Source organism: Felis catus, chromosome F2, assembly GCF_018350175.1.
Source record: "Felis catus isolate Fca126 chromosome F2, F.catus_Fca126_mat1.0, whole genome shotgun sequence".
In the NCBI taxonomy this organism is placed as follows: domain Eukaryota; kingdom Metazoa; phylum Chordata; class Mammalia; order Carnivora; family Felidae; genus Felis; species Felis catus.
Window position 1 is genome coordinate 69,914,191 of NC_058385.1, and position 12,485 is coordinate 69,926,675.

Consider the following 12,485-nt stretch of genomic DNA (forward strand, 5'->3'; position numbering starts at 1 on the left):
ATATCTCACTGTGACTACGGCCCCAAAATGGGAAATTCATAAGACATGACGTTAGCATGAGATCTGTATGGTTTTAGGCAATTGCCATATTCTCCCTGGACCTCACTCAGCCTGCTACGGTAAAAAACAAAAGGGTTAGGCTAAAAGGCATTTATCAAAGGCTGTGTCACCTCTGAATGTTAAAGATTCCGAGATAGCAAACTTGAACAGCAGGAACAGAAGTCAGCTTGGCTTGCACAGAGTTCTCATGTGACACAGCCATGGAAGGAAGCCCAAGTCACCTGCTGATGTCCTGTCTTCTTCTGTCCCTCTTCCACCGCTTTTCATCTTGAACCGGGTAGAGTTAATGGGTCTCCAGTCTACAGACAGCAGGCGAAGGCTCTGTCCGGACAGCTGTCAGATCTCCAGAGCAAACCACCCTCCCAGGATTGTCTTGGAGTGGTGTTGGTCCTTGGCCATGGTGGCAGTGGTGGTGGCACTTATAGCCTTTGGAGCCCTACTTCTGAGTCAGCCCTCAAAAAAACAGCTTCTGCCAATGGTCTCACATAGTCAGCTCTTAACAGATACAACAGCTGCTTTCTAAGAACATAGTGTAGCTTTTAGGCATCCTGCCTAGAAATTCTTTTTCCCTGAGTTCCTGGAAGAGGCTGCTTGATTTTCTCCACACCCAAGACTCAGCGGAGCCCAGCAGGCCAGAAAGCCAAGAACAGCCACACACCGCACCTGAGGAAATTATGTCTGCTCAACCCAGGCTCATTGGGGAAGTGGAAAAGGCTGTTTGTTCTGTAAGGACCTTGTGAGTGTTAGCAAAGAAGGAGAGGCTATCATTCTGATTTAATAGCATGTTGGGGGAGGACAATAGAGATTAGAGCTGCAAATGACATGTAAAGAGCCCGTAACATGTGTCAGGCATGTGACATATGTGTCTCATTTCATTCTTATAAGTTCTGAACGGCATGCATATTTTTTAACCCATTTTATGATTCACAGAATATTGGATAGCAATGCACAGAAGAGTCTTGTCCCAACCCAAGCCTTTTCAACCACCAGGCTGTCTTGCTTCCTAATCAAAGTCACTGAGAGTGTGAGTGAGCATGTGGCATAGTGGAAAGGGTAGAAAAATCAATACGCTTTAGAGCAGGGTTTGGCAACCTGTGGCCTGTGGGCCAAATCCAACCCACTACCTGATTTCATAAATCAAGTCCTACTGAAACACTTGCAAGCTCATTCATTTCTCTTATTGTCTATGATTGTGTTCACACTGCCCTGCTTGAGCTGTACGTACGGTCTGCAAAGCCTAAAATATTTACCATCCTGCCCTTTAGAGCAAAAGTTTCTCAGTCCCTACAAGGCTGTGGTAATATAAGGTCTTATTGCCACGGTAGGTCCCAGACTAGAAAGACAGAATTGAAATTTCTAATTAGCTTTGCTTGGATATGGAAAAGAATTAGAACATTGACCAAATACTATTCACAATTAAATGTCCATTTACAGGACAACTTGGACTAACATTGTTCTTGTATTCTAGAAGTCACTAACAGAGCTACAGCCATTGGTAAAATTAAACCAGACATTAAGTGTAGAGCCACGCTGAGTAAAGTCAGCTCTCTGAGGGGTTAAATCCCACACCATCCTCTGAAGGGTTCAGTGTCATATTAGTTCAAAAGAGCTGTCCCCCTACCCCGTTCTGTGGGCCAGTTGGAGCAGTCACTCAGACAAGAGAGAACGTTGGTGAGACTGAATGAGTGGTAACCTTTCCCACGGTCTCCACCATTTCTAACTCTGGCCACCGGCTCCCAAACCTAGAGCACGAGGTGCCCCATTAAGAATTATTGAGCTCAAAGAGCAAAGGGAGGGGAGATATCGCCACAGAAATCTGGGAGCTACTGAAGAACCCCAGAGATCTGTGTAATTTAACAGAAACAAAGCTCTGAGAAGGTAAGTGACTCCCCGTGATAGGGCAGAAGTTCTTACTCAAGCCCCAAAGCCCCGTGCAGGTCGTGCTCGAAGGTGACTCTGGGCATGGATGTTTGTAGGCAAATGAGAAAGTTCTTCTCACTGGCACTCTGATCTCTGCCATAAAGGGACAATATGGGCCTGGATCAGTGTTTTTCAAATTTCAGACATTTCTGGATGACTGTTCCAATTTTGATAGGTCTGTGGATGGCATATACCATCATTGACTTCATATATTTAATTAAGTCACTTTATCTTAATTTACCATAAAAGGAAACTATACCATCACATCAACGGGAAATCAGTATCGGTTACCCAATAAAGATAAAAATGCCATGTAAGTGGGACAATGGTGTTAAATTCCAGGTAGATGACATTGCTCGCCCAAAGCTCTGTTCCAGAGCCCTCCTCTCTCCTCCTTTCAAAAGGTTGGAACAAACGCTGGAAAGGTCCCAAGGAGTAGCAGCAAACTGAGCGTCTCTCCAGAAGGAACAGAAGAGAATTAAAAAGAGAACAACTTTTCTCACAGCCTCATATCATTAGCAGTATTCTCCCCAGACTTTTGGGAAACACCGAAACCAGACAGTCTGATTTCATGAGAATTACAAAGCCAGACAAAGAGTTGGGGAGAGGGAGTAGAACATAAGAAGGAAAGATTCCCTTCCTAAAATGGATTACATCCCTCCAGTTTCTTTGTTGGCACCTCATGCCCAGCAGAACCTGATCGATGTTTGGTAACCCCCTGGCGGGAACAGTACGGTAAAGCCAGAGCTTGGATATCAGAGTCAGAACTGAATTTGGATCCTGATTACCATATTTTGACTGCCTGTCTTTGGGCGGGTTACATAAAACCCTCTCTGAGTGTGTTTTCTCATCCAGTTGAAAGGAGGGGCAGGAGGAATTAACAGAAGCTACGCTGCAGAATTCAATAGCCATGAATAGTATATGAATATAATAGTACATGAAAAAGTGCCTGGCATATAGTCGGCACCCCCACAAGATACACTTCCTTCCTTCTTCCCTGCACCTTCCCACCCAGAATTGATTTCTCCTGTTTTGAACTTCCTGCTTTTGAACTTTTCTTACCTGGTCTTAAAGTACTTAACAAACCAAATGTGTTCTAATTTTGGAAATCAGTTGACTATTTTCTGAGACAAGCAAGGACATCCAGAAACCTTCTCTTCCCTTTAAGTTCCGTGAGCTGCCCAAAGACCGAACTGAGTTCCGTACTAAGGGTCTGAGAGTCCCCAGCCCCTACCAACACCACACAGCATACCCCCTCACGGAATCCTAAGGGGCTGAAGGAGAATGCCACCTCTAATGCCAAACACAGCCCTGGGGAACACAGAGTCTATGTCGCTGAATACTCAAGATCACCTGGAAGGCTGAAACTTTATTCCCATTTTGGAGATGGCAAAACCAAGGCGCAGAGAGATTAAGTAATATACTCAAGGTCACGGGGTTTGTAAGCAGACACAGTAGTGTTTGAGGCCACGGTCCACTTCCTTCTTCTCTGCCATTGAATAGCTGAACTCTGACTCCATCATAATCTCAATGGTCCCACCAAAGATCAAGCCCCTGCTTCCTGGCTAATGAGCATAATTGGTCCCTGTCCTTCTCAGCACATCCTTTCATGTGTCTGCTACAGTCTGAACACCTCACGTGGCTCAGCCTTCTCTGCGCATCGCCCAGTCCATCTTTCTCAACCTCCTCACATAAATCCAGCCCTGTCAAGCTTTTCTCACTCTCTGCTGCGTCCTTTTAACTGCGTCCACTCCCTCAGTGTCTGCTCATTAGTGGGCTGTCTGAGACCAAAGGCAGTCTGTCGGGAGACCCCGAAGGCACATCAGCGCTGAGTTGAGTAATTACCTGGTGCATCGTGAATGAGTTTCTTACTGAGTCCAGCAATGGGAAGGTGCCAGCTAGAGGTTCAGGGTGACAAGAGAGGGTAAAGGGGCAACCTTCGAGAAAGGTTGGATGCTGACCCCGCATAGGGCATGTCCTAGGCACAGGGATGTTTAGAGTAGAGATACATCAAAGAAGATAAGACAGGTGTCTTCCCCCAAGGACTCACCATCTGGCTTTCCACTGTCCAACATGGGGGCCACTTGCCATGGGTGGCTATGAGTACTTGAAAGGAGGCTAGTTGAGACTGAGATGTGCTGTGTAAATACATACCACATTTGGAAGACTTAATATGAAAAAAAGTATATAAAATATCACACTAGTAATTTTTTACGTTGATACCCAGATGAACATAATATCATTACTATACTGGGTTAAAGGAAATATACTATTAAAGGTAATTTTTGTATGTTTCTTTTTACTTTTTTTTTAAATACAAGGCAGCTAGAACATCTGAAATTACATGTGTGGCCTTCGTCAGATTTCTGTTGAACAGTACTGGTCAAGTCAGCAAGGCAGGCATGGAGTTGACATACAAGACTTGTCAAATTATGACACGTGTTTATCTAGACACAGTGCTCTCTCGTGGGGTGGGCAGCCTTCCGAGTGGGGGAAAGCACAGCTATTACTTATTTACCCAACTCACATCATCCCCCCAACACGCATTACCTACCAATTTTTTTCTACTTTTCTCACTATTTCCCTTATGCACGTCTCTGTCAGAGAACAAACTGTACAAATGACATCGTCTGCCACCTTATGGCCACCCAGCACCACCCCTCGAAGTTACTGCAATCCTAGACCCACAAGAAAAGTCGGTAGAAATATATCAATCCAACGTGTGTTTATCTAGACCCAATTTCACAGGGGCCGCTTCTATGTGGACGAGTAGCCAAACAGTAGAGAAAGGCTTTTGATGTGAGTGCAGAAAGGACAGACACCTGGAGACCCTCGAAGAGAAGGCAGGGACACGTATTTGCTACTGCATAGCAGACTCTCAGCGGGACGCTTAGCATGCGAGATCTGACATCAGCTTCAAAGAACTCTGTGAAAAAGCCCACTTCTATGTTACAGCCGAGGAAACTGAGGCCCTAGAGGCCACGTAACTGCCATAAGTCAGCGCAGCTGATAAAGGGACAGGGCCGGGAGGAGAGATCTCGTCGGCCCGTCTTCAAAGTTCAAGGATTTTAGCTTCTACCTTGGATAACATTGCCGACTTTGGTACAAGCCATGTTTCTGAGCCCTCGGGGAAAGATGTTGTGCAAATACCTGTGTCTGTCCGCAGGAGGGAATCCAGAGGGACACAGGCGACGTGACTTTGCTCCCTTCTGGGCCCAGCTGCCAAGAGCAGCTTCCTTTGCGGCTCCACATTGTGTTTTATCCCACAGGTTCACACTGGGTAGACTCCCAAACCCATAACCCAGCACTTGGAAACCAGCCAGTGGAGGAGGGAGGGAAAGAATATTTTCGCAATAGCTACAGAGCTATTCCTGGAGCTGGGGAGTGTTGACACCGGGCTGTCAGAGAGGGAACAGAGAAAGACTCTAATTTGGAAACATTTTACACTGTGTACTTGACAACGTACCCTAGGTGGCAAAAAACAGTGATGAAGGCTCAGATTGGGTAACTGAATATGGCCTGGCTTACTGTTGGCCTTAACATCCACTAGGTGACAAGAAAGCAGTGACGATGGCTCACGTTGGGTAACCAAATATGGGCTGGCTCCTCCGTGGCCTTGTTACTACAGTAACTCCAACTTTCAAAAGGTAATGGGGGATATCGGTTGCTGGGGTTCAAATCCCAGCTTTGCCACTTACAAGCCACCTGACTTTGAACAGATCAAGCTCTCTGTATCTCATTCCCTCGTCTATAAAATGAGGGCAAGGATAATCCCTGTCTCATGAAGTCATTGTGAGATTTAATTCAAGTCAAATACATGACATGTTTTCAACAAGGTAAGTAGCAGCTTACAATTATTACTGTGGTTTGTATTGGGCTATCCCAGAGGCAGCTCCACCCCGCCATCCTCACTCAACAATAGAGTAAATCCAGGTAACCCTCCCCAAAAGAACATTCTCTTCCCACCGATGCATGGAAATGGTGCGGTTTTCTTCTTAGGTTTATACTTAGCGGGGCAAGAAGTGGAAAATGTTGGTAGAGAGGAGGAAGACAGCAGAAGGCATAAAGACATGAAAAATGAAAGAAAAAACGTTATTAAGAACATAAACTTTACACAGGATGTGCCCTCGCCTTGTCCAGGTGAGTGTGACCACAAGCTTTCCTCATCTCTGTAACTTCTGATGATCTTCTCCCCTTGCTTTGAAGTGATGTGTCCGGTGAGGCTTTATTGAGAAATACTTACCAAGTTCTAATAGCAATGTGTTATTTGGAGATGGGGCTAAGTGCTCTCAGAGCTCCTTGGAAAGACTAAAATCACCAAGTTATCTTGAGCTGATAGAGTTCGACTCTGGAGTGTGGGGTGGTACCATCAGCTATACAAAATGCTCCGTGGGTTCTTCAGGAATCCCGAAGCCGGTTCATTCAATCCGTCGCGGACATCAGACTGAAATAGAGGGTTAAGAACCACCGTGTCTGGAGCTCTTTCTCTTTCCCTGACTTGTCAGAAAGAACTTGGACATGAAGCTCAGGGTAATTGCAGAACCGGACAACAATTTTCAGAACTGATGTTGTTTTGGCCATGAGCTGCAGCTGGGCAACACGCAATGTCTGCACTGAACGGTGATTTCCTTATACGGTAATTTTTATGTTACATCTCACTCGTTTTTAGCACTTGTGAGAAAGACAAACGAAAGAAGGGGACACCCTCCCCCCAAAACCCACTCTCGTGATAATGACCTCCAAGTATACTTCTGCCTCTTCTGTGTGACCAGTGTCCAGAAAGGTCAAGTGGAAATTTCTTAAATGAAACACCGCCACTCATCACAGTCCAGCACAGAAGGTTTAGTTGCAGCGTTTGTAAGATGAGGCTAACGCGCTTACTCTCGATGGCAGTTTTGTGGACTAGACCTGCACCTACAACTTGTGCTTGTCCCTTCCCTCTGTGAAAGCTGCAAATAAACACACTAAGCAAGTACGGAGGCGAGCACGGGTTTTGTAGCCAACTCTGAGGTCTTGGTCCCAGCTCCGTTATCTCGTAACTATCACCTGGACAAGTTGCCTCTCACAGCCTCAGTCTCCTCATCCAGAAATTTCCCAACCAGCCTACTCTGCTGATCGCCTCCATATCCTCCCTGCCCTCACGCAGTGGAGGGAGGCAAAAATGTTAGAACGATCTCAGGCCATAGTTAAGGACAAAAGTTCTGACTTGTTCAAAAGCTAGATATGAGTCTCAACTCCACCACTCGATCGCGGTGTGACCCAGGACAAGTTAATTAACATCTCTGGGCCTCTTCTCCTCCTCCATAATATAGGGAAGTATATGCCACCCGTTTAGCTTTGGGCAGGTTGCTTACAATTTCTAAATTCAGTTTCCTCATTTGTCAAGTGAGGTTAATAATGCATTCTCTCATAATTATAACAACAACAATAATAACAATAATAATAATATAGCCTTCCCGTTACCAACATCGCACGTCAGAGGTCACACTAGTTACAACTGAGGAAACTTCACTGACACATCATTGTCACTCAAAGTCTATAGTTTACATCAGGGTTCACTCTTGGTGTTGTTCATTCTATGGGTTTTGAAAACTCTAGGGGCGCCTGGGTGGCACAGTCGGTTAAGCGTCCGACTTCAGCCAGGGCATGATCTCGCGGTCCGTGAGTTCGAGCCCCGCGTCGGGCTCTGGGCTGATGGCTCAGAGCCTGGAGCCTGTTTCCGATTCTGTGTCTCCCTCTCTCTCTGCCCCTTGCCCATTCATGCTCTGTCTCTCTCTGTCCCAAAAATAAATAAACGTTGAAAAAAAAAATTTAAAAAGAAAACTCTACAGTGACATGTATCTACCATTATAATTTCATACAGAACAGCTTCACTGGCCTAAACACCCTCCGTGTTCTGCCTATTCATCCCTCCCCACCTCAACCCCTTGAAACCACTGATCTTTTTCTTTTCTCCACTTGTTTGGCCTCTCCAGAATGTCATATAGTTGGAATCATACAGTATGTGGCCTTTTCAGATTGGCTTCTTTCTCTCAGTGATATGAATTTCCATGTCTTTTTGTGGCTTGATGGCTCATTTCGTTTTAGCACTGAATTGTGTTCTATTGTCTGGATGCGCCATGGTTTCTTTACTCGTTCTCCTATTGAAGGACACCTTGGTTGCTTCCAAGTTTTGGTAATAATGAATAAAGATACTATAATACATCCACGGCCAGGTTTTTGTGTGGTCATACGTTTTCAGCTCCTCTGTGTAAATACCAAGGAGCAAAGCTGTTGGATCAGATAGGAAGACTGTGTTTAGTTTTGTAAGGAACTGCCAAACTCTCTTCCAAAGGGGCTGTGCCATCTTGCGTTCCCACCAGCAATGAATGGGAGTTCCTGTTGCCCCACATCCTCACCAGCATTTGCTGTCCTAAAGGTTCTGGATTTGGGCCATCCCAATATGTAGTAGTAACACCTCATTGTCGTTCTAATTAGCAACTCCCTGAAGCCACATAATATGAAACATCTCTTCATATGCTTATTTGTCATATGCTGCATATCTTCTCTGGGCACAAATCTTTTGCCCATTTTTTAATCAGGTTGTTTGCTTTCTTGTTATTACATGTTGAGAGCTCTTTGTGTACTTTGGATACCAACCTTTTATCAGATATGTCTTTTTCAAGTATTTTCTCCCACTCTGTGGCTTGTGTTCCCATTTTCTTGAGAAAGTATGATGTTTTTTTAAAGTTTAAATTCCTTGGCCTGGAAACCCATGGGCTGATCTTCTATGATTTGGTCTCTGCCTTTCCCTCACGTTCATTTTGCTGACACAGGCTTGAATCTCCTACCCACACAGAACGATTCAAAACTCTCCATCAACCCAGGCTCTGGGAGGCTCAGATGCCTCTTCTCAGTGGGCTCTGTCTTCCAGAACGGCCATTCTGCCCTCACCCCCTTTTCCTCCAAAACATGGCTCAAACTTCGCCCTCTGTGAAGTGTCCTCACAACCCTGGAGAAGTGTCCACTTTCCCGTGAGCCTCCACTGTCCCCTGTGCAGACTTCTCTTTGTCTACACTCAGAAGCTCTTTACTGTGATCCTGCTGGGCTCCAGGCACTGCAGAAGAACAGTGCTCTTTCCCATATGCTTACATCCCCTTCTAGACACTGTGATTCTGAGGACGGAGATGTACTGTATCAGCAGGACCCGCCAGGCTAGGCGCAGCATGTGTGCGGCAAATGTTGGTGAATGGACTGGATAAGTGGAGTATACGAATGATCACTTAATGCCCCTTTGAGTCCAATTTGTGAGGAAGAGGTGATCAATACGACTGAACCATGATTCAGTTCCTTTCCCGTTCACTCCCCAAACCATGCTCTTTTCTCTTAGGTACATCGCTGTACTAGCTTCCTACTGCTGATAGAACAAGTTGCCACAAATTTACTGGCTTAAAACCACAGAAACTTATTATCTTACAATTCCGGGGGTTTCAGAAATCCACAATGGGCTTCACGGAACTAAAAACCAAACCTCCAGCAGAACTGTGTTCCTTCTAGACTCCAGGGAAGAATCTCTTTTGTTTCCTTGCCTTTTCAGTTTCTAGATGCTGCCTGCATTCTTTGGCTCATGGCCCCATCCTCTGTCTTAAAAACCTGCAGCGTACCATTTTCCCATCTCTTTATGTCCCTTGTCTCTGTTGTCACAGGGATTTCTGTCAGACCCTAACCTTCCCACCTCCTTCCTATGAAGACCCTGTGATTGCTATAGGCCCAATAATAATCCAGGATAAACTCCCCATCTCACGATCCTTGCGTTACCCACATCAGCAAACTCCCTTTTTCCATGTAAGGTTACAGAGCCATACACAGGGATGAAGACGGGCACATCTTTGTGGGGCCATTACTCCACCTACTACAATATCTGATTACAACCCAGGAGATAAATGAGATCATCCAGGGAGAACGTTTGGAGCCAAGAGAGACAAAAACACCGAATTTATGGGGAGCATCTGAACGGAAAGTCAGCGAAAGAAGGGCAAAAGGCTGCAGAGAGCTAGGAGAAGAACCAAGTGGAAATACCATCCCAGAGGCTTAGAAGAGGAAATCTCCAAACTCTGTGGCCACGGAGCCAAATGCTCAGAACTCAGGAGAGGGCCACTCAGGATGCCATGCCCTGTGGGAGACCACCAGTGACCTTAGCAGGGAGGCGGTGGCAGAAAGGAAGCCACCCTGTAAGGCCTGCCCCTCTGCTCCCAGGAAGCCTCAACCCTGCCTCTTCCCTCGGCCAGTCCCTGCATCCTGTGAACTCAGCTTATTGGAACACAAAGAGCCTGCAGCTGTCACTTGGATATAATTGGAAAAGTCAGGAGTTAGCCTTTGGAAAAGTTGTTTCAGACAGCAAGAATATTTTAGCTCAGGGAGAAATATATTCAGCTGATGAAAGGGGTGGGGACCGGTGACAGGAAGAAGGCAAGATCCCCCTGGTACCTCCCGGAGCCTCTGTGACCATTTTCTTTTATGCGGCGTTGCTGACATTTTCTACCATGAATGGTGTGACTGTTCAGTGAATATTTAATCATGACGGGGTTCTCTTCTCGGCCGCACCTCCAGTCCCCTAGCTTGAGCCTTTCTAAAGTAATAATTCTACTCATCAAACACCAAGATCGGCACCTTCCCATCTCCACGCTGGGCCTGTGGTGTAGACTCTAGCTTGGGTTCTGAGCGACAGGTGGCTGGTTAGGCTGCAAGGGACAACTCCCAAGGATGCCGATCGATGCTGGCCTAGATTACCCCAGGGAGGATCGTTAAACCCCAGAAGCCATTTGGCAGTTCTATTAAGGCACCTGCATGCGCGGGCCGCTGCCAACAGACCCATCTCAATTAGGCTCACACACAGTGATTTCTCCCTGCTGCGCTCACTGACGTGCGCGGGATGTCGGGGAAGAGCATGAGCCCTCGCAGAGTGATGGAGAGAGGAAGGAGGCTTGAGAAATGCTGGGGAAATCTTTCCTCCTCCTGCACTGGGGCGTGAGAGACAAATGCAACACACCCTTCTTTAGTAAGGACCACTGACAATAGGCAGCTGGCATCGTTCTAGCCTTTACTCCCTGGCGCTCCATGCCATACCCACCCAGAGACCTGGGGTTACTTTCATCCCATTTTTAGGTATGTGGAAATCCAGGCTTCGATAGTTTAGGTGAAGTCCCCAGGGCCCTAAGGATGATGAGGGGCCATGCCAAGGTTCAAGGTGACAGCCAGGTCTACATGACTCCAGGACTGTGGTGGGTACTTACCACTTTCCCTGTGCCTGCTGTTGGGCTCATTGTTTTGCATGTATCATATCGTTTAACAGGTGTGTGTGTGAGAGAGAGACAGAGAGACAGAGACAGGAGAGACAAAGCGACAGAGAGAAGGTGGATACATTTCTGGCTGGCTGAAGGCAGAAACAAACGTACCAAAGTAGAAATGGGCAATGGGGGGCACCTGGGTGTCTCAGTTGGTTAAGCCTCTGACTTCGACTCAGGTCATGATCTCACGGTTCATGAGTTCGAGCGCTGCATCAGGCTTTCTGCTGTCAGCCCAGAGCCTGGAGCCTGCTTCGGATTCTACGTCTCCCTCTCTCTCTCTGCCCTACCCCTACTCATGTGTGTGCTGCCTCTGCCCCTCTCTCTCCCTCTCTCTCTCTCTCTCTCTCTCTCTCTCTCTCAAAACTAAATAAACATTAAAAAAATTGCCAATTAGTGATTAGACGTCTATGAAAAGAACAGAAAAGAAAAGAAAAGGGCAATACTGAATACATTTAGGACATTCTTTCCCTTCTTTGCTTAACAAATATTTACTGACATCATCTCTGTGTCAGGCACAGTACTAGGCAGAAGGGAAATGGCCATGAATCAGATATGGTCCAGGAGAGAGACTGATAACAAACACATCAATATCGCAACAACTGTGATAAAATTGCAAAGTTGATGAGCAAGAATACGAGCTCAGAAGCGATGCAAGGGCCTCGCCCTGTCTGGGAAGTTAGCAGAAGACTCTCTGAAATGGAATCTGTGAGCACATTAGTGAGTAAGAAAGTAGGGTTTCTGCTCTCCTGGGTATGGGCTAAACGGTAATTCAACGGCGAGCTCCTCAGGGAGGTAACATCTTGCTATCAAGCCAGGCCAGCACTGGGATGGAATCAAAAGCAGGAACTAGCCTGCCGCTTCGTTACCAGCCAGGAGACATGGCATCGATCAAACGAGTCTCTAGGACTCTAGGGTTGGGACTAGATATCTCCAGCAAGAGCCAAGAATATAGGCCTCCCGGGAAGTTGCCAGGCTCCCTGGAAGAAACACCATGCACTGCGGAAGCTCTAGCACCTTTTCCAGACACTGTAACCACAAGGGATGCTTAGCATGCATTATCTCATCTGCACTTCACAACAAACACACGGGGCGGGGGGAGGGGGGGGGAGTGGCCAGAAATATGCAAGCCTGACCCAGAAGGCAACGGGGAGAGGGCTTGCCTGAAGGCACCCAGCCCCT